We start from the raw sequence: 17,526 nt of genomic DNA on the forward strand, positions 1-17,526 counted from the left end.
ATATCTATCAAAACATAATTTCCATTATTTTAATAGGATCTATTTTTAAGTAAATGTGTATATGATTGCAGTCTAAGGGGTTTTGTGACTCAGCACCTGCCACCTCATCTTTTGTCAAGACTCATTCTAACAATTATTAACAATTTGTACAAAGATTATATTTGCTATGGCACACTTGGCCAGAAAAAAATAGCAAATAGCCTCAGTGTTGTTAGGAGTAGCTGGAAAGAGCTAGTGCAGTGGCAAGAATACTAGATTGGAATTTAAAAGCTGCAAATTCAGGTGTGCAGTGGGCTAAAAAATTGTTCAGGCAGTCATAGGTCTGTTATTTTCTGAACTACTTCACATGATTGCTCTGAGAAAAATGTGAAGGGGAGGAGGAGCTTGTAGGCTGCCTTTGGGTTATTGAAGAAAAGGCAGAATGTAAATGTGAGGAATAAATACACTTAAACCTTTCTAAAGTTAAGAGAGGTTGGGTTGTTGTGTGCTTTCCAGGCTGTATGGCCATGTTCCAGAAGTATTCTCTCCTGACGTTTCGCCCACATCTATGGCAGGCATCCTCAAAGGTTGTGAGGTATACCTCACGGCCTTCTCTGAACAGAGTGATGAAAGTCAGGAATTTAGTCCGTCCCAGAAGAAACTGAAAAAAGCCCCGTCCTCTCTTTATCATGGTGACATTTCTGGTCTTTCTGAATTTCTGGGCAGGAAAATGGCAACAGTTCTGCTAAAGGTAGCAGTGCACTTTGGATGCTGCTCTGAGTCCCCTTCAGGGTGGGAGAGAGTGGGGTAAAATATAGCAAATAATAAATAAAGGCTGGCTTCCTAAAGTGGCGTTGTCACTTTCTCTTCTTCACTGAATGATTCTTGACCTATCTGGGATTCATATCATGAGTCCCCTTTGGGAGAGTTAAAGTGAGGTATAAATAAACATAATAATAAACATAACACTAAACATAATATAATAATAATAATATCAAAATCCAGAAATTTAGCCTCAAAGTATACATGAGGTCAAGTTATATATGGGTATATATGGCATCTCTTCTGTGAGAAAGTGTCATCTCTTAGCTGCATGTAATCTGGGTGACTGTGACTGCTCAGAATGCACCAAGTACAATGACAGAGTGAAGGCTAGCAGATCTCTCAACATTTCACAGATAAAAATAAGGACCCATGTGGCCAAGAAACATCAAAAGGTGTAGTCAGCAAAAAAAGAGGTCACAGTCAAAAGTGTGACCCAGTGCAAAAATTACAAATGAAAAAGAACCAAAACTGTTATCAGCAGAGAAACCTTGTGATTTATAGAAGAACAGAATAGCTTTATTGTCATTATACTATTGCACAAAGAAATTAAATACTTTCCCCAGGACACATCACCAAGCAACACACCTATCCCTCCACACTCCAACCACCAATGGACAGCCCTAACGCCACATCAATGCAAAACTGTGGAGTTCAATATACTTACAGCTGTAGGATAAAAGCTAACTCTGTCTGTTTGTCACCGTGTACCATTTGCCAGATGGCAATAATTAAAAAATTATATACTTGGTGAGATGGATCCTTAAGAATGTGCTGAGCTTTCTTAAGGCTGCAGGACTTATAAATTTCTTCCAAAGATGGGAGAGGGCAACCAATGATTTTCTGTGCAGTACCTTTTGGAACGCCTTCTTATCTGCCACTGTGCAGTTACAAAACCATGTGCAGATGCAGTGGGTTAGGACACTCCCTACAGCACAATGGTAGAAAATCGCCAGCAGTTTTTCATTCAGTTGTTGGTTTCTTAGAAGTCTCAAATAATGCAATCTCTGCTGGGCCCTCTTAATCAGTCCTGCCATATGGGTGTTATAGGTCAGATCCTCCTTAACAGAGACACCAAGGAACTTAAACTGGCTACCCGCTCCACTTGTTCTCCATTTATGACCAAGGGCTGAATTTCTGGTCTGTTCTTTCTATAGTCCACTATAAGCTCCTTGGTTTTATTGATGTTAAGAACTAGATTACTGTCTCTGCACCTCGAGAGCAGACGATGCACCTCATCCTGATAGGCAGACTCGTCCCCTTTAGAGATAAGCCCCACAGCTGTTGCATCACCTGTGAATTTGATAATGATATTGCTATGGTGGGTGGGGGTGCAATCATATGTGTACAAACTGTAAAGCAGAGGACTCAACATGCAGCCCTGTGGTGTCTCAGTATTGAGAGTGAGCGCTGAAGAGATATGATTAATAGGGGTGTGCAATTTTTTTCGTTAGTCATCGTAAGTCATATAAAATTCATTACATTTGTACTTTTGATGCAATATCTGATGTGCAGGCATGGCCTGTGCCAAAAACTTAAGAATCACAACTTACCCAATACTTTTCTGTTTGAATTTTGTAAACCTCGGAAGCCTCCCAAAGTCAGTTTCATTTTCAGCACAAGCAAGCAAAGCAAAGCCAAAAGGTCTGCCTTTCCTCTTTAAATCAATGGCCTCTCGCCATTAGGAGAGAAGAGCAGCAGGGAGAGAGCAGAGTGTGTTGGGAAAGAAACTGAGAAATCATGGAATTATGGGAAATTTAGGTTGGGAAGGCGAGGAGTCCTATGGCAAAGAATTCAAAAGGACTTGTCCTAAACTACATTTCCCAGAATTCTGCTCAGTATCAGAAAGCCCCAATCAGGATAGGGGAGAGATTTGTTCCTCCGTAGCAACAGCTGGCCAGTTCCAATAAATTGTTGAATCTGCAAAGAGGAGGACTAACTGACACTTCTAGTAAGTAAATCTGTGTGCTGGGCTAGGAAGAAATCCCTAAATGGAAGTTCTATTGGTTAATACGAGAGACATTCAATGAGATAGCTATTGTGGCTCTTAAGAAATGTTTTTGTTAAATTTTTTAAAAATTCCCTAAACTCAGTAGATGCATGAATATTTCTTAAAGTTGGGGGGGGGGGGGGAAATGGTCCCTTGTTATCTTGAGTCATTGCATAGAAAATTCAAAGAGATGGCTCCTGTAGTTGGATTTTTAAAATTTTATTCATAAAAACTTTGAAAATTTCCTCCCCTAAAATCCATGGATAAGCGAAACATTCTGACAGTTGATGGGCTAACAGTGGTAAATGTGTTCTGACATTGTAGCTCATTTCACGTCAATAGCTGTAAAAATGAAGGCAAAAGGACCCCCTGAAATTTCCCCACTTGCACAATTACTATAAAGAAAAGTAACGAAATTTTATTACTCTCAGTATAGTAACTAAATTGTTACTAATGATACTTTAGAAACACTTTAGGAATGAAATGCCGGTGATCCCTAATTTTGTAATGATTTTAGACTTTCTTTAACCAATTGCAGAGTCTTAATGCCTACTGATCAATTTTTCAAGGTAGTTCATGATGATGTGCCACTGGTCTGTAATCCTGAAAATTACCAGTAGGGAACTTTTTTGGTACCAGAACAATGATGAAGACTTTCAAACAAGATGGAATAATAGACTGAGATAAATACCAATTAAAAATCACAGTAAAAACTTATGTACTGAGTTTAGGAAAACTTGTTAGTTAAAAATATCAAATGAATTAATAAATATAATGTTCTGTTTGATAATATGTATTTTTCAGACATCAAAATTAGTTTTCTCTCTGATCTTTAATGATTACATGAGTTCTGTGTGCTCATCCGTCCTCTTTGCCCAACATATTTATTTAATTCTAAGATGCCATCAATTGTAAGGTGCACACTAATTTCAATGCCACCAACAGAAATACACACACACACACACCTGCAATTCTAAGATGCATCCCATTTTTTACAGATGTTTATATGGAGGAAATGTGCATCTTAGAATTGAAGAAATACAGTATAAATCATGTCAAACCACAGCTTCCCATGTGGCCACCTTGAGCCAGTTATGCTCCCTCTCAGTCTAAACTATTTTACAGTTTTGTTGTTACAACAAAGATGGGCATAGTGGGGAGAGACAAGAATTTAGGACACGTTTGGCTGCAGGGTATAAATTAAATTAAATTAGTTGAAAGGGATAATTGAAAAATGTGTCTGTTATAAAAAATCTATTAATTCCAGTGCTTCTTTAGACTGTCTCACTTGGGCTCCAATTTTGTTCATATTTATAATAATAATAATAATAATAATAATAATAATAATAATAATAATAATAATAATAATAATAATAATAATAAACTTTATTTTTATATCCCGCCCCATCTCCCCGAAGGGACTCGGGGCGGCTCACAACAGGGACAAGCCCGAACAACAACAACATATTTAACATAAACTTAAAACATTCCAACAATACACAAAATAAAATAATGGACAATTACATTAAAATCCAAGCAGATAAAATCAGAGTAATTAAAAGCAACCCAGTGGGGACAGGTTTCATAAAGTGCTGTATCATGGAAATAAGTAGCAGTGATAAAGTGCCATATGCTTTCAAAACAGAAAGAAGTATTCTATTTACTTCGATGTAAGTCCAATCCAACTCAGTGGGGCTTACCTTTAAGTACATGTTTATAATATTGCATTGTTAATGTAAATGTGATGCTTATTTGCAATATCAACTTTATTTTAGGGAAATTGGAGGTGAGATGAATCTAAAATCCTCAAAGGTGGGTAAAATCTGCCTGACTATCAAGGGGGAGAAATTCAAATATAGCCTGCTACTCAGTTCTTCTTGTGTTGAAAGTCACTGAAGTTGCCTTGAATTAAAGCTTCTCTTGGTGAGTTGTTGTGTTTGTTCTTTTTGCTTTCTGAAAGAAGCAATTTGGGTCACATTGCTTTATTCCAAAACTTTGAATGAGTACAACACCTCTGTTTTATCCTTTTCCCTTGCCCTATGGAGGGTAGGGTGGATTGTGCCATTTCTTTCTTCTCCTTTCCTGCATTAAGTGGAGGGAAGCAGTTGAACAGAAAGTATTGGCTCTGTTTCATTTTTAAGGATGGGAAATATTTCTGAAAACAAGGTGTGAAATGGATTTAAGGCTGTGGCTTCCTCAGCTGATCTAACACTTTTAAAAAAATTATTAGAGTTTTCTTGTGTAAACATAATTAAAAAGATCAAAATAGGACGTGAAGGGTAAGAGGGAAATCTAGAAAAGGAAAATAGAGGGATTGGCAAACCAGGAAGGGATTGGTTGGGGTTTGAAAGGAAAAATTAATAGGGATAGATGAGGAAGGAATATGATTGGGGGAAAGTCATTTTTGGTCTTCTGTTTTCTACTCTTTGCGGTTGTATCATCCTTTCTTGTTTATTTCCTTTATTTTTTGTTTTTTTGGTCTCTTTCTTACATTCAGAGTTTCAGGTACTCCTTTTGTTTATTTCTCTTTGGCCTTTTTCTTATATTCTTCATAATTATTCCAGTCTGTCCTCTTTATCACGTTTCCTGTATTTGTTTTCATTAGATAGGTTAACTTGTCCATATCATAAATTTCATTCAATTTCTCTATCCATGCGTCCGTTGTTGGAATTTCTTCTTGTTTCCAGTATCTGGTGAAAGTTATTCTTGCAGCTGTAGAAATATATGTGAAGATGATGTCATAATTTCTATTAAATTTTATTGTATTTTCTGTTGGTCCAAGTAAATAAAGTTCTGCTTTCATTGGGAATGATTTATGCAATATTTTTTGTGTTTCTTCATGGACTCTTTTCCAAAAAGTTGTTGTTTCCGGGCAAGTCCACCAAATATGGAAATAAGACCCTTCTTGTTTTTTTACACTTCCAACATTTGTTTTGGGTATTTTTATACATTATTCCTAATTTTTTGGGTATTATATGCCAACGGTGAAACATTTTAAACCAATTTTCTTGTAAGTCCGAGGCATATGTATTTTTTAGTTTTTTGTTTCATATCATTTCCCATTCTGCCATCATAATTGGGCGTCCCAATTTTTTTGCCCATTTTATTGCACCGTTTTTTCCTTCTGATTCTGTTGACCATTCTAGCAGTTTTTTATATATCTTAGTAATTTCTTTCTTATTGTTTTGTATCATGTAGTCCCAGAATTTTTTTTTTACATTAAAGCCCAAAAGCTTGTCCTTTTCAAATTGCTCTTTTATTTGAGCATACTGAAACCAGGATACTTTTTCATATTTTTGTCTAATTTCTTCTTGGTTTTTTAGTTGGTATTTCTCGTTCTTTTTTGTCAAAATTTCTTTGTAGCATGGCCATTTAGTCCAACCCAAATATTTTTTCTGGTTTGCTTTTAGGGGTGATATCCAATGGGGCATTTTTGTGTACATCCAATCTCTATATCTCTCCCAAACCTTAATTAGTGAGGATCTAATGAAATGGTTTCCTAAACTTTTTTCCACCAATCTTTTCTTCTACCACAAGTGCCAGCCACGCCTTAGATCAAAACTTTCCAATGCTAAAATGTTATCTTTCTTTAACATTATCCAATCTTTTATCCAAATCATTGCACATGCTTCATAGTACACTTTTAAATTTGGGAGTCCAAAGCCGCCTCTATTTTTTTCATCCGTCATTATTGTATAATTGATTCTTGGTCTTTTCCCTTTCTAGATAAAATTCTTAATTTCTTTATTCCATTCATTAAATATTTTGTTGTTACGTATTACTGGCAAATTTTGGAATAGAAATAAAAATTTTGGTAATAAATTCATTTTAATTATTGCTATGCGACCAAATAAGAATATTTTTAAGTGTTTCCAATTCTGAAGATCTTCCTTGATTTCGTTCCACTTCATCTCGTAATTATTCTTTAATAGCTGTGCATTTTTCGCCAATATCCAAATTCCTAAGTATTTAATTTTAATTACTATTTGTATACCCATTCCAATTCTTTTTGATTCCTTTTTGATATGTTTTTGTTAATTTTTTTTAATTTTCCTTTTGTTTAAATAAAAACCAGCAACTGAACCAAATTCTTCTATTTTGTCTATCCAGAGGTAAATTTGTTTTCTTGGATCTTCTATTATGCAAATGAGGTTATCAGTGAATGCTCTCGTTTTAAATTCATAATTTGATATTTTAGTTCCTCTTAGTTGTTTGTCATGTCTTATGTTTCTTAATAGAATCTCTAATGCAAATATAAAGATTAATCACGAAAATGGACATCCCTGACGTGTACCTTTGTTTACCTTTATTTCTTTTGCATATTGGCCATTTATTAATATTTTAGTTTTTTGTTCATCATATATTGCTTCTATGGCATTATTAAATTGATGTCCACTATCTATTTCTTTAAACAATAACTTAATAAATGTCCAATTCAAATTGTCGAGTGCTTTTTCTGCATCTACTGATAAGAGTGCAATTTCATTTTGTTGGTGCGTCTCATAATATTCTATTAAATCGAGAATGCATTTTATGTTTTCTTTCATGTATCTTCTGGGAGAAATCCTTTTTGCTCTTGCCCAATCCATATATTTAAAAATTCTTTGAACCTATTTGCCAGTATATTTGTAAAAAATTTATAGTCCACATTCAACAGAGATATGGGGCGATAGTTTTTTACAACTGTTTTTTCTGTATCTTCTTTATGAATAGTGATAATGACTGCTTCTTTCCATGATTCAGGTATTACCTTTTTTTCAAGTGCTTGGTTCATTATTATTTTTAGATATGGAGTTATTTCCTTTTTCATTACTTTGTAAAAGCTTGCCATATATCCGTCAGGGTCCGGTGCTTTATTCAGTTTCAAATTTTGGATCACATTTTTGATTTCCTTTTCCGTAATTTCTTTATTAAGATATTCTCTTTGAGATTCTGTGATTTTATCTAATTTTTGTTCTCCAATATATTTTGTTATCTTTTCTGGGTCTATTTCCTTTTGATTATATAATTGTTAATAGAATTTACTAAATTCTTCTCTTATTTCTTCATCCGAAGTATATTCTTTCTCCTTCCCCTTGATTTTTACAATTTGTTGTTGCTGTTTTTTCTTTCTTATTTTCCTGGACAACCAAGCACCCGGTTTGTTGGCATTTTCGAAATTATGTTGTTTTATACATTTTAATAAATTTGCTAACTGATCTAATTCCATGTGTCTTTTATCTCTTTTCAATTTTGTTAGCTCATTTTTTATTTTTTGATTGAGGATTCCTCTTAAGATTCTTTTCATTCATATCTCTATTTATTTCATTTGTTTTTTTGTATTTTTCCTTGCTTTCTGTTGTATGAAGTGGCCTCTCATTACAACTTTATATGTGTCCCAAATCATTTGTTTTGTCACCTCACCATTTTCATTTATGGTAAAGAATTCCTTACTCAGCTTTTTCTTTTCCTGGATCTCCTCTTCCAATTTAAGTAAATTGTCGTCTAGTCTCAATATATAAGTATTTCGTCTGTAATTCATAGTCAGTTCTATTGGGCAGTGATCTGATTTGTCTCTTCAGAGGATATTTATCCTGTCCATTACCGTTACCAATGAATTTGTTGCCCAAATCATGTCTATTCTAGACCATGTTTTGTGTCTATTTGAATAAAAAGTATAGTTTCTCACATCCGGGTTTTTAAATCTCCAAACATCTTGTAAATCAAATTCTTTTTTCATATCCAAAAAGATTTTTGGAAGTTGGCCAATCTTTTCTTTACTCTTCCTGTTTGTTTGTTTTTTATTTGTCTAATTCGGTATCTATAATGTCGTTCAAAGTCTCCTAATATGATTATATGGTTTGATTCTATTTTTGAAATTTGTTCTTTTAATTTTTTTGTAAATTGTGATTTTGGACCATTTGGGGGCATATATATTACAAATTAATGTTTTTTCTTGATTATTATTTTGATCGCCACCACTCTTCCCTCAGTGTCTTTGAATTTCAGTTCTGCCGGAATGCTTTCATTTATATAAGTTACCCCCCTCTTTTCTTTTTAGAATCTGCTGAAAAGAATTCCTTTCAAGTTCTTTTATTTATTAAATGGGACACATGTTTTTGGCAAATATGCATCTCTTGAAGGGCCAGAATGTCATATCTCCCTTTATTAATCTGATTCATGATGCTATTCCTCTTTTTGGAGCATTTAATCAATTTACGTTGTTTACATATATTTTTAGCTGACGTGATATTTCAGATTTCATCTTGGCTACTGTCATCTGTGACATCATAATCTTCTATTTTGTCTGGGTTGTGTGGGTCCATTGTTTCTGCCTCAGCTCCTAGGTCTTGATTTTCAAGAGAATTATATCTCGCTCTTTTTGGGGTTTTTTTTCTTCATCGAGGGTGAAGCTGATGGTTCATGTTTCATATCCTCCATAAACCTTTTGTAGAACACTTTTGCTTTTTCAATTGATGTCAACCAATGCTTTTCATTTCTGTAGGTCACCATTATTACCTCTGTTTTTTCCCACCTGAAACATATTTTTTGTTTCTTAAGTTCATCTGTTAGGAAGAAGTAATTCCTTCTGCTATTTAAAGTTATCAAAGGAAATTCTTTAAATATTACAACTTTTGTATCCTTATAGGTTGTTGGTTTCTTGCTATTCTGGATTAGAATTTCATCTCTGATTCTTTTTTTGTAAAATGGACAATCACGTCCCTCGCCACTTTATTCTTTTTTGAATAATTTATTTGTATTCTATAACATCTATCCAATTCTGCCTCTACCTCTTGAGGTGGACTTTCTAGTATTTCTGTGATTATTGTTGTTGTTATCTCTCTTATATTTTCGTTCTCTTCCTCCTGGATGTTTCTAAACCGGAGTTGAAACTGCATTTCACTTTGTTCAAATTTTTCTTGCAGTTTCTCTATCTTTGAGTTTTTAATTTCTAATCCTTTCATTTTTTTCTTCATTTTTTTCCTGTGTTTTCTCCAATTTTGCACTGTTTTGTTTTAAGTCTTTTATATCATCATATGTTTTTTTTCATTTCTTCCTTAAATTGATTAATTTCATCTTTAATTTTTTTTCCCTCATATCCATCATCTGCTTGTTGTGTTCCTCTGATATTTTTTGGGCTTCTTTCTGAAAGTTGTCCCGTGTTTCTGATAATTTCTGAATTTCCTTTAGAAGGTCTCTCATAGAAACATCCTCTGATGGTCTTCTTGCCATCCCTCTATCTTTAGTGTCTTTCTCCATCTTTGTTTTGGATCCTGCTATTTTTATTTCAGTTTGACCTCCTTTTAATTTTCTCCAAATGATTTCCAGGTTGAAATTATGTCTCTTATTAAAATATTTTGAAGATCAACTATATTCAAATATTTGTTGTCCTTAATTCTGTTGTATAACTCTATCCTTTATAGTTTTTTAATGTTTTTTTGTATATTTATTCTATATATATAATCAAAATGCTAGTTCATTAATCCTCCCTTTTTGATTTTTGAATAGTTATTTTCTATTATTGTTTGTTAGTCCTTTCCTTTATGTCCTTAAATCTTACTCCTTATGTCCCTTGAGTCCATCCAACAAGTCCTTTATTCCTCCCTTCTCTTCTTCTTTCTTCTATCTTCTATCTTCTTTCTATAGTCCCCTTTAAGATCTTACCACTCTAAGACGTTTCACACTTCTCCTTCACTCACTCCTTCACAACGTTCAAATATGCCTCTCCTCATTGTGTTTATTTCCCTATTCATTGGGTCCTTTTATTTTTTATTCCCCTCCTTTACAGTTAGTTTAAAAGTTTTCGGGATTTGTTGCCACTCTGTAACTTTTTTTCTATGGTATGGTGTTTCCAGTCGGTCTTTTAATATGTCTCCTTTGTTTGTTTCCTTTTCCGTGTTCCGGCAGAAACCTTGTAGGGCAGTCCGTCCAGGCTGTCCGCTCCAGTATTTTATATCCGTTACCTTCGGTTCAATCTTTAATATTTTAGTTCCCGTCTCTTGTTTCCACTGTTCCATCTGAGACACCTTTCTTCACATCCGGTTTGCTTCAGTTTCCCCACTTCCGCCCAAATCTTGCGCCCCAGATTTGGCTTCCCTTCCGGCTTTTGCCAGTCGTTCAATTGTTTATGAAGAAGGCGCTGGTAGACTAAACAATATGTCTCCAAGGTCAGCCTCTGCCACGTTGGTTAGTTGCATTTTCTTTTCTTCTGTTTATATTAGTATTATATTATATTGTCCCAATATTTCAATAAGTCAATATTTCCCTTTGGCCAGGGTATTTTTTTATTTAATGCTGAGTAGCCATTTAGAGTATTTTAATTTTGATTTTAATCCTCAGACCAAAAGTCTGCATCAAGTAGAAAACTTATTCTTGTTTTTATGGAAAAGAGAACTAACTTTTCCTGCTGCTTCGGCTTGGTATTATTTCTTCTTTTCTTTATATTTAAAATGGGCTCGGCTGGTGGTAATTGCAAGGCTTTCGCCCTGCTTCTCTCCTTGAGGACCGCACCCTCCTTGACTCGCCCGGATCCGGCTGGTCCACCACTACCAATGGCCTCAAATTGACGGTGGTCAAACTGGAGGCTTGCGCCCCTTCCTGTCTCGATCAGCAGGCAGAAAAAATGAAAATCAAAGATACAGAATGGGGGACGCCTGGCTTGACAGCAGTGTGTGCGAAAAAGACCTTGGAGTCCTCGTGGACAACAAGTTAAACATGAGCCAACAATGTGATGCGGCAGCTAAAAAAGCCAACGGGATTCTGGCCTGCATCAATAGGGGTATAGTGTCTAGATCCAGGGAAGTCATGCTCCCCCTCTATTCTGCCTTGGTCAGACCACACCTGGAATACTGCGTCCAATTCTGGGCACCACAGTTGAAGGGAGATGTTGACAAGCTGGAAAGCATCCAGAGGAGGGCGACTAAAATGATTAAGGGTCTGGAGAACAAGCCCTATGAGGAGCGGCTTAAAGAGCTTGGCATGTTTAGCCTGCAGAAGAGAAGGCTGAGAGGAGACATGATAGCCATGTACAAATACGTGAAGGGAAGTCATAGGGAGGAGGGAGCAAGCTTGTTTTCTGCTGCCCTGCAGACTAGGACACGGAACAATGGCTTCAAACTACAGGAAAGGAGATTCCACCTGAACATCAGGAAGAACTTCCTCACTGAGAGAACTGTTCGACAGTGGAACTCTCTCCCCCAGGCTGTGGTGGAGGCTCCTTCCTTGGAGGCTTTTAAGCAGAGGCTGGATGGCCATCTGTCGGGGGTGCTTTGAATGCGATTTCCTGCTTCTTGGCAGGGGGTTGGACTGGATGGCCCATGAGGTCTCTTCCAACTCTACTATTCTATGATTCTATGATTCTAGGGAGAAGGGAGCTGAAAGCTCTACCTGTCCGACAAATGGAGATGGCTTGCTAGGAGTCCCTAGCAAGTCCTGCCCGCCACCATCGCTACCCACCAGAAGTCCATCAGCTGATCTAACACTTTTGAAGGATATGGGATAAGTGTTCTCTTGGAGGCTTTTAAACATTGCCTTTGCATTGTAAATGGATCTACCCTTTTCCTTATTATACTGTCTTTGTCTTATTGCATTGTTCTTGTCCTTTGTGAATTTGCTAATGCATTGTGAAAAATTGCTTTCAAATATAATATATATAACAACTTCATTTTTCTTATGAGTCACTTTGAGAACAAATTATATTGAAAAGTCATTTTTTCTTCTAACTCTTCCATTTCAGAGAAAGAAATTGACCCATATCCAGAAACTGGGAATGAAGCTGTAAAATAAAGCTTTGGTGGGTGGATATCCTGAGTGTTGTAGTCTTAAAAAAAGATGTCTGGCTACGGGGTCCCGTTTTAGTAATGACTATGCAATATCAGCTGGCTGCCGAACTGCCCTAAGGGATTATAAGAACTGTCCTTGTCTCCCCTCATACCTCATTGGAAGTGCATTCTGGGGTCAAGTTTAGAACTGTGGGCCTCTGTGGCCTCTGCCAGAAGCCCTGATAAAAACTTTGCCATCGGTTTGCTGCTTTGTTCTATTGCTGCTGGTCCTGGGACTCTACTCCTTTTTGTTGCCAGCTCAGCTGGAGGACCTCACTGCCTTGGCGCAGCTAGAGCTCAGGGCTGTTGCGCCTTGTTGTTGGCCTGTTCTGCCAGCTGCTGGCCTGCATGAGTACTGAGGGGGCACGAAGCTGCTACTCCTCTTTGCCCTTTTCACTGCTCCATGCTGTCAGCCTGTCTGTGAGGAGGCTTACCATCATTGGTGTGGGTATACCACTGCTGTTGGTTTGGAATTACCATTTGTCATCATTGGCTGGGAATTACCACTGCCCACCACCCACAGCAGACTGAAGGCCAATTTCCATCCTTTGAACTCTGCCATTGTGGTGTGTCATCCCACTTACTGTCTATGCAAACTGGGCTTGAATGTTTCCCTGAATATTCCCTATTCCACCTAACCCAACATTAATTTGGCTCTGGTGACTTGTCTCATCCAGAAGTGTGCAGTAACCATCATATTTCACTATATTCTTCTGCTATTATTTAGTGTTCAATATTCTATTATAAAATTTGCCATCTGTTATGAATTTTGCTTAGTCTTATCAACTTTGGGTTGTTAGTTGGGGTTAGGGAGGGAGTTGAGGTGGGAGGGCAACAGTGTGGTTGGCAGAGAGGGCTGCTCTGCAGGATTGGCTATTTGAATTTAATTGGCTACTATTAGAACCTTGGCACTGGATGTAGTAGGGATAATAACAACAAATACCAGCAAGCCATAGTGGCCTTGAAAGTTTTCCTCCTGATCCCCCTCTCCTGATTTAACATCATAACACCATAACAACTAAGGCTCTATAATGCTGAGAGTCTGTCTTACTGAGTCTTAATTTAATATCATATACTGCTGTTACAACTTAAATGCTGCTATATTAATTATTGCATGCTGTGAAGCCTGGTCCCTTTGATTAATTTATTAAGTGTATTCTCTTTAACTGGTCCTGCGCTGGCACTTTATAAAATCAAACTGCACCTTATTGAATTATTTATCATCATAATCCCCTCTGCCTGCCTTGCACTGTAGTTAGCAAAAACCTGATATCCCATGCTGCTCACATACCCTCGGCACTTTACAATCACACTAGCACTTCGTATTTTGGAGGGAGGTGGGGGAGGCTGTAGGATTACGAGGATTGCAGGGTGGGGGGAGGGAATGGTGCAAAAGGATGCCAATTGATAATAGGAGACTGATAAATGAAATATCATCGTTCGGACCAGGGGAAGAGGAAGAGAGAGGACAGCGTGATAGGGGAGGCGGGGGGCATTCCGATGGGTGGGGAGGCCCTATTGAGGTGGTGTCTGGGAGGGGGAGATACAGGAAAGGGTGACCAAATCATTTAATTCGGCCTAGGGTCTCTGGAAGGACATTAATAGTTCCAAAATGGTCTCCTAACATAGTTAATCTGGGTAGCCAGGATGGCGGTCCCTCCAGGTTAAAGGTGGTGCTGTTCAATGCCAGGTCTGTGAATGGGAAGACTTCTTTCATCCAAGATCTCATCTTGGATGAACATGCAGACCTGACATGTATAACGGAAACCTGGCTGGACGAGATGGGAGGAGTTAATCTCACCCAGCTCTGCCCGCCAGGTTACTCCATACAGCACCAGCCAAGATCTGGAGGATGGGGAGGCAGGGTCGCGGTGGTCTATAAGGATTCCATCCCCCTGACCAAGTGCCCCGTCCCGCAGTCGACCATGTTTGAATGTGTTCAACTGAGGGCTGGAGAGTGGGACAGATTAGGGATTCTGCTGCACTACAGTCTCCCTGCCTGTGCTAAGTGAGGTGGTCTTGGGCCTGGCGTTAGAGTCCCAATGGCTCATGGTGCTGGGGGACTTCGATGTCCATGCTGAGACCAACCTTACAGGTGTGGCTCAGGACTTCATGCCCTCCATGGCAACCATGGGGTTGTCCCAATTAGTAACAGGCTCTACCCACAGTGGAGGACACACACTGGACTTGGTCTTCTGTCAGGGATGGGAGGAAGGTGGTGGTGTGGAGGGGCTTACCATCACTCCGTTGCCATGGACCAACCATCACCTGATCAGGTTTAGACCTACTGCACCCCCCCCCCCAACCTCTGCAGGGGTGGTGGACATATTAAAATGGTCTGCCCCAGGAGACCTATGGATCCAGAAGAATTCCTGATGACTCCTGGGGAATTTCCCACCTCCTTGGCAGGTGATCCTGTTGATGCTCTGGCCTCTCCCTGGAATGGAGAGATGACTAGGGCAATAGATACGATCACTCCAGAGTGTCCCCTCTCGAGTAACCGAGCTAAACCACCTCCTTGGTTTACTGAGGAGCTGGCAGCGATGAAGTGAAAGAAGAGGGAACTAGAGTGCGTGTGGCATTCAGAGTATAATGAGTCAGACCAAACATGGCTATGTTCCTATCTCAGGACATATGCTGTGGCAATCATTGCGCCCAACACTACGCCCACAAAGAATCATCCGGCGGCGCTGTTCCAAGTTATCAGAGGATAGTTAACTCCCTCTGCTCAAGGTGGGATCCCTGATAGCTCGGCAGTCCGCTGTGAAGCATTTGCTCAGTTCTTTGCAGATAAAGTCGCTCTGATCCGTTCCGACTTTGACGCCATATTAACTGCAGTCTTTGAGGATGTAATGAGAACACCTGCTTGTCCAGTTTTGATGGATTCATTTCAATTGGTTGAGCTCGAGGATGTGGACAAGTTTCTTGGAGAAGCGAAACCGACCACATGCATCCTGGCTGATGAGAGAGGCCAGAGGGGGTTTGGCTGAGTGGGTGAAGGTGGTGGTGAATGCCTCCCTTCAGGAGGGCAAGTTTCCAGTGAGCCTAAAAATGGCTGTGATCAAGCCGCTGTTGAAGAAGCCATCACTGGATCCCACTCAATTTGGAAACTTTCGGCCTATTTCCAGTCTTCCCTATTTGGGCAAGGTTTTAGAACATGTTGTTGCCTCGCAACTCCAGGGATTCTTGGTTGACACTGATTTTCTGGATCCAACACAGTCTGGCTTTAGGCCGGGGCATGGTACCAAGACAGCCTTAGTCGCCTTAGTCGATGATCTTCACCGGGAACTGGATAGGGGGAGTGTGTCTCTGCTAGTTTTGCTGGACCTCACAGCCGGCTTCGATATAGTTGACCACGATATCCTTCTGGAATGCCTCGCGGGGATTGGTCTTGGAGGTACTGTTTTGCAGTGGCTCCACTCATTCCTGGAGGGTTGGTCCCAGATGGTGTCACTGGGGGACCCCTGCTCGGCCCCACAACCATTGACTTGTGGGGTCCCGCAGGGTTCTCTACTGTCCCCCATGTTGTTTAATATTTACATGAAGCCGCTGGGAGAGATCATCAGGAGTTTTGGGGTGCGGTGGCATCTCAATGCAAATGATGTCCAGCTCTGTCACTCCTTCCCATCTGTCACTAAGGAGGCTGTCCAGGTCCTGAACCGGTGCTTGGCTGTGGTGTTGGTCTCGAAGAGGGTCAACAAATTGAAATTGAATCCAGACAAGACAGAGGTCCTCCTGGTCAGTCAGAAGGCTGAACAGGGTATAGGGTTACAGCCTGTGCTGGACGGGATCACCCCCCCCCCCCCGAAGGCACAGGTTCGCAGTCTGAGGGTGATCCTAGACTCATTGTTGAGCCTGGAGCCCCAGGTCTCGGCGGTGGCTAGGGGAGCCTTCGCACAGTTAAAACTTGTGTGCTAGCTGTGCCTGTACCTTGAGAATCTGGACTTGGCCATGGTGGTCCACGCTCTTGTTACATCCCAATTAGACTACTGCGACACGCTCTATGTGGGTCTGCCTTTGAAGACTGTTTGGAAGCTCCAATTAGTTCAACGGGAGGCAGCCAGGTTGATAACCGGAGTGGTATACAGGGAGCGTACTAATCTTCTGTTACACCAGCTCCACTGGCTGCCAATCAGCTACCGAGCACAATTTAAGGTGCTGGCGTTAGCCTATAAAGCTCTAAATGATTCCGGCCCAGCTTACTTGTCTGAACGCTATGACCCACCTCAAAATTTAAGATCGTCGGGCGAGGCCCTGCTGGCAGTCCTGCCAGCCTCATAGGTGTGGCTGGCGGGGACGAGACACAGGACCTTTTCAGTAGTGGCTCCCCGCCTATGGAACGCCCTCCCAAATGATGTCATGCAGGCTCCCTCCCTTCTATCTTTCCGCAGGAAAGTTAAGACCTGGTTGTGGGACCAGGCCTTCGATCAATAACAGCAGCATCAATTATTACCATCCTAGAATTCAATGATAGACCAGTTATCAGACTCGAAATTTGCCAATTGTGTATTTAGATGTACATTTTTATCAATGTTTAATGTATTTAATGTTAATTGATTGAATTGTTTGTAATATTTTTATATTGTGTTTTATTGTAATCCTCCCTGAGTCCCCTGTGGGTGAGAAAGGCAGGCTATAAGTATTGAAATAAATAAATACATAAATATGAAGACATAACAGCATTTGTCAATATATTATAGGGACAGTAGTGGCTGTCAGTAAGAGAACCTTATGTAGAGATGTAGAAGATTTCTTCCCAAGAAGGTTGGACTGATATCATCTGGTTTCACCTTCTGTCAGGCCATCAAATCAGTGCTGTTTTAAAATCAAGAATGTTTTAAGACTGCTTTTAGGAATTTTAAAGAGTATTTTAATGTAATTACAGTTGTTTTGGTCTTTATATTATTTTAATTGGTTTTGATTTATTCATTGCCT

General features: G+C 39.2%; 1 protein-coding gene across 1 annotated transcript in view; it reads left to right on the top strand.

The window, feature by feature from the left end:
• Positions 1-17,526, top strand: part of dmd (dystrophin) — a 1,684,732-nt gene that overhangs the window by 75,233 nt on the left and 1,591,973 nt on the right. The gene's annotated exons all lie outside the window — the stretch shown is intronic.

Source organism: Anolis carolinensis, chromosome 3 (assembly GCF_035594765.1).
Source record: "Anolis carolinensis isolate JA03-04 chromosome 3, rAnoCar3.1.pri, whole genome shotgun sequence".
Classification (NCBI taxonomy): domain Eukaryota; kingdom Metazoa; phylum Chordata; class Lepidosauria; order Squamata; family Dactyloidae; genus Anolis; species Anolis carolinensis.